The sequence below is a fragment of the Phyllobates terribilis genome, unplaced genomic scaffold, assembly GCF_046119375.1.
Source record: "Phyllobates terribilis strain yellow unplaced genomic scaffold, ASM4611937v1 Scaffold_10__3_contigs__length_209671492, whole genome shotgun sequence".
NCBI lineage: Eukaryota > Metazoa > Chordata > Amphibia > Anura > Dendrobatidae > Phyllobates > Phyllobates terribilis.
The window spans coordinates 156,047,482-156,053,471 of NW_027362770.1; positions in this window are offsets into that span (position 1 = coordinate 156,047,482).

Below are 5,990 nucleotides of genomic sequence, written 5' to 3' on the forward strand. Positions count from 1 at the left end.
CCACCTCTCTTCCAAGGGGCATTAAATCCCTCTTGTTAAACCACTCTGAACTCCACAGCTCTTCCAAGGGGCATTAAAACCATCTTGTTAAGCTACTGTGACCTCTACCACTCTTCCAAGGGGCATTAAAATCGCCTTGTTAAACCACTCTGAACTCCAAAGCTCTTCCAAGGGGAATTAAAACGGTTTTGTTAAGCTACTGTGACCTCCACCACTCTTCCAAGGGGCATTGATATTGTCTTTTTATTTTATTGCGACCTCCACCACTCTTCCAAGGGGCATTAAAACCATCTGGTTAAGGTACTGTGACCCACAGCACTCTTCCAAGGGGCATTAAAATTGTCTTGTTGAGCTACTGTGACCTCCACCACTCTTCCAAGGGGAATTAAAACAGTCTTGTTAAGCTACTGTGACCTCCACCACTCTTCCAAGGGGCATTAAATCTGTTTTGTTATGCTACTGTGACCTCTACCACTCTTCCAAGGGGCATTAGAACCATCTTGTTAAACCACTCTGCACTCCACAGCTTTTCCAAGGGGCATTAAAACCATCTTGTTAAGCTACTGTGACCTCCACCACTCTTCCAAGGGGCATTAGAACCATCTTGTTAAACCACTCTGAACTCCACAGCTGTTCCAAAGGGCATTAAAACCGTCTTGTTAAGCAACTATGACCTCCACTACTGTTCCAAGTTGCATTGATATTGTCTTTTTATTCCACTGCGACCTCCACCAGTACCCCAAGGGGCATAAAAACCATCTTGTTAAGCTACTGTGACCTCCAGCACTCTTCCAAGGGGCATTAAAACTGTCTTGTTAAGCTACTGTGACCTCCACCACTCTTCCAAGGGGCATTAAAACTGTCTTGTTAAGCTACTATGACCTCCAGCACTCTTCCAAGGGGCATTGATATTGTCTTTTTATTCCACTGCGACCTCCACGTCTCTTCCAAGGGACATTAATACTGTCTTGTTAAGCTACTGTGACCTCCACCACTCCTCCAAGGGGCATTAAAACCGTCTTGTTAAACCACTCTGAACTCCACAGCTCTTCCAAGGGGCTTTAAAACCGTCTTGTTAAGCTACTGTGACTTCCACCACTCTTCCAAGGGGCATTAAAACCGTCTTGTTAAACCACTCTGAACTCCACAGCTTTTCCAAGAGGCATTAAAACCGTCTTGTTAACCCCTTAATAACATCTGACGTACTAATACGCGTCTGTGCCCTGGGACTTAAGAGCCAGACCCGTATTAGTACGTCATCGCGATCGCGCGCGCACACAGGCTGTGCGGGCGCGATCGCCGCCGGGTGTCAGCTGATTGTCACAGCTGACACCCGGTACTATGTGCAGGGAGCGGTCCTGCACCGCTCCCAGCACATTAACCCCCGCGATGCCGCGATCGAAGTCGATCGCGGCATTGCGGGGGCAAGGGGAGGTGATCGGCGATACTCACCTCCTCTTCCGGCTTCCAGCGCAGTCTGCAAAGGCTTCCCAGGTGTTGCCATGACGACCCGATGTCGTCATGACAACATTCGGGTCACCAGAGAGCAGGAAGATTGCTTGGACATGTGCAGTGCATCTCCAAGCAATCTTCACACTGTGCACTTCTGACAGCCTTCATGGCATAGGGATGGTGCTCCATTCCTGTGCCATGCAGGCGATCAGGAAAAAAAAAGTGAAAGTCCCAGAGTGGGACAAAGTAATAAAGTGTATAAACTGTGTGAAAGTGGAAAAAAAAAAAAAAAATGTGCAAAAATATTATAAAAAAATAAAAAAAATAATACACCAAAAATAAAAATATAATGTACCCATCAATAAATATTATTATAAAAAAATTAAAAAAAAACAATAAAAGTACACATATTTGGTATCGCCGCGTCCGGAACAACCTGACCTATAAAACTGTCCCACTAGTTAACCCCTTCAGTGAACACGGTAAAAAAAAAAAAAAAAAAAACGAAGCAAAAACAATGCTTTATCACCATACCTCCAAACAAAAAGTGGAATAACACGCGATCAAAAAGACGCATATAAATAAAAATGATACCGCTGAAAACGTCATCTCGTCCCGCAAAAAAGTAAGCCACCATACAGCTCCATCAGCCGAAAAATAAAAAAGTTATAGCTCTCAGAATAAAGCGATACTAAAAAATATTTTTTCTATAAAATAGCTTTTATTGTGTATAAGCGCCAAAACATAGAAAAATGATACAAATGTGGTACCGCTGTAAACGTACTGACCCGAAGAATAAAGCTACCTCATCAATTTTACCACACGCGGAACAGAATAAAAAAAAAAAAAAAAAAAACAATTCCTGAATTGTTGGTTTTTGTTTATTCTGCCTCCCAAAAATCGGAATAGAAAGCGATCAAAAAATGTCACGTGCCTGAAAATGGCACCAATAACAACGTCAAGTCATCCCGCAAAAAACGAGCCATCACATGACTGTCTGCCAAAATCTGGAAAAATTATAGCTCTCAAAATATGGCGATGCAAAAACTAGATTTTACAAAAAATGCGTCTTTTAGTGTGTGACAGCTGTCAGTCATAAAAACCCCATATGATTCTGGCATTGCTGTAATCACACCGACCCGAAGAATAAAGTCGTCTAATCACTTATACCGCACAAGGAACGGCGTCAAAAATAAACTCTTGGGTTAGGATTGGGCTAGGGTTAGGGCTGGGTTTGGGGCTAGGGTTGTGCTGGGGCTAGGGTTGTGCTGGGGCTAGGGTTGTGCTGGGGCTAGGGTTGTGCTGGGGCTAGGGTTGTGCTAGGGCTAGGGCTGGGGTTGGGATTTTTTTCAAAAGTAAGAAAAAAAGATGACGATATGGCGACTAGTGTTGAGAGCAAGTGCTCGCTACTTGAGTTTGCATCGGGTGCTCTGGTATGCCTTGAGTATCGTGGGTATTTGAGTGACATGCTCGAGTCTCTGCCCCATATGCTTCGCGGCCAAAAAACTTTACGGGGATTGCCTGCCATGCACGAGCGATCCCCGCATGTTTTTTTTTGGGTGTCTAATAACCGTGAAACATGCGGAGCAGGGACTCGAGCATGTCACTCGAGCACACGCTGTACATGGTGCATACCTGAGTACCCGATGCAAACTCAAGTAGCGAGCACTTGCGCTCAAGAATAATGACAACTTATTCAATATGATGACCTAATGTAAACAAATTCTGTGCCGTACCTCTGGGTTCAAAATGTTCACTATACACCTTAATAAAATCCTTGAGGGGTATAGTTTCCAAAATGGGGACACTTGTGGGGGAGCTCCACTGTTTAGGCACATCACGGGCTCTCCAAACGCGACATGGTGTCCGCTAACAAATTGAATGGAAAATCGGCTCAAATTGTTAGCGGACGCCATGTTGCGTTTGGAGAGCCCCTGTGTGCCCAAACATTGGAGCTCCCCCACAAGTGACCCCATTTTGGAAACTAGACCCCCCAAGGCACCTATCTAGATGAATAGTGAGCACTTGGAACCCCAGGTGCTTCACAAATTGATTCATAAAAATGAAAAAGTGTTTTTTTTTTCACTTTTTCATTATTACGAATCAATTTGTGAAGCACCTGGGGGTTCCAAGTGCTCACTATACATCTAGAAAGGTGCCTTGGGGGGTCTAGTTTATAAAATGGGGTCACTTGCGGGGGAACTCCAAAGTTTGGGCACAGAGGGGCTCTCCAAACGCAATGTGGTGTCCGCTAACAATTTGAGCCGATTTTCCATTCAATTTGTTAGCGGATACCATGTTGCATTTAGAGAGTCCCTGTGTGCCCAAACATTGGAGCTCCCCCACAAGTGACCCCATTTTGGAAACTAGACCCCCCAAGGCACCTATCTAGATGAATAGTGAGCACTTGGAACCCCAGGTGCTTCACAAATTGATTCATAAAAATGAAAAAGTGTTTTTTTTTTTCACTTTTTCATTATTACGAATCAATTTGTGAAGCACCTGGGGGTTCCAAGTGCTCACTATGCATCTAGAAAGGTGCCATGGGGGGTCTAGTTTCCAAAATGGGGTCACTTGTGGGGGAGCTCCAAAGTTTGGGCACAGAGGGGCTCTCCAAACGCAATGTGGTGTCCGCTAACAATTTGAGCCGATTTTCCATTCAATTTGTTAGCGGATACCATGTTGCATTTAGAGAGTCCCTGTGTGCCCAAACATTGGAGCTCCCCCACAAGTGACCCCATTTTGGAAACTAGACCCCCCAAGGCACCTATCTAGATGCATAGTGAGCACTTGGAACCCCTAGGTGCTTCACAAATTGATTCGTAAAAATGAAAAAGTGTTTTTTTTTTCACTTTTTCATTTTTACGAATCAATTTGTGAAGCACCTGGGGGTTACAACTGCTCACTATGCATCTAGATAGGTGCCTTGGGGGGTCTAGTTTCCAAAATGGGGTCACTTGTGGGGGAGCTCCAATGTTTGGGCACACAGGGGCTCTCTAAACGCAACATGGTGTCTGCTAATTATTCAAGCAAATTTTACAATCAAAAAGTCAAATGGTGCTCCTTCCCTTCTGAGCCCTACAGTGCGCCCAAACAGTGTTTTTTTCCTCAAATATTGGGTATCTGCGTGCCCAGGGGAAATTGCACAACAAATTTTGCGGTCCATTTTTTCTTGTTACCCCTGTGAAAATAAAAAAAATTGGGTCTAGAGTAACATTTTTGTGAAAAAAGTTAAATGTTCATTTTTTTCTTCCACATTCAAAAAATGCCTATGAAGCACCTGAAGGGTTAATAAAGTTCTTGAATGTGGTTTTGAGCACCTTGAGGGGTGCAGTTTTTAGAATGGTGTCACTTTTGGGTATTTTCTGTCATAAAGACCTCTCAAAGTGACTTCAAATGTGATGTGGTCCCTAAAAAAATGGTTTTGTAAATTTTGTTGGAAAAATGAGAAATCGCTGGTCAACTTTTAACCCTTATAGCTCCCTAACATAAAAAAATTTTGGTTCCAAAATTGTGCTGATATAAAGTAGACATGTGGGAAATGTTATTTATTAACTCTTTTGTGTGACATATCGCTCTGATTTCAGGGCTTAAAAATTCAAATTTTGAAAATTGCAAAATTTTCAAAATTTTCGCCAAATTTCCGTTTTTTTCACAAATAAACGCAAGTGATATCGAAGAAATTTTTCCACAATCATGAAGTACAATATGTCACGAAAAAACAATCTCAGAATCAGGGGGATCCGTTGAAGCGTTCCAGAGTAATTACCTCATAAAGTGACAGTGGTCAGAATTGTAAAAATTGGCCCTGTCATTAACGTGCAAACCACCCGCGGGGCTTAAGGGGTTAAGCTACTGTGACCTCCACTACTCTTCCAAGGGGCATTGATATTGTCTTTTTATTCCATTGCAACCTCCACCACTCTTCCAAGGGGCATTAGAACCGTCTTGTTAAGCTACTGTGACGTCCACCACTCTTCCAAGGGGCATTAAAACCGTCTTGGTAAACCACTCTGAACTCCTCAGCTCTTCCAAGGAGCATTAAAATCGTCTTTTTAAGCTACTGTGACCTCCACCACTCTACCAAGGGGCATTAAAACCGTCTTGTTAAACCGCTCTGAACTCCACAGCTCTTCCAAGGGGCATTAAAACCGTCTTGTTAAGCTACTGTGACCTCCACTACTCTTCCAAGGGGCATTGATATTGTCTTTTTATTCCATTGCGACCTCCACCACTCTTCCGATGGGCATTAAAACCGTCTTGTTAAGCTACTGTGACCTACACCACTCTTCCAAGGGGCATTAAAACTGTCTTGTTAAGCTACTGTGACCTCCACCACTCCTCAAAGGGGCATTAAAACCGTCTTGGTAAACCACTCTGAACTCCTCAGCTCTTCCAAGGGGCATTAAAACCGTCTTTTTAAGCTACTGTGACCTCCACCACTCTTCCAAGGGGCATTAAAACCGTCTTGTTAAACCACTCTGAACTCCACAGCTCTTCCAAGGGGCATTAAAACCGTATTGTTAAGCTACTGTGAC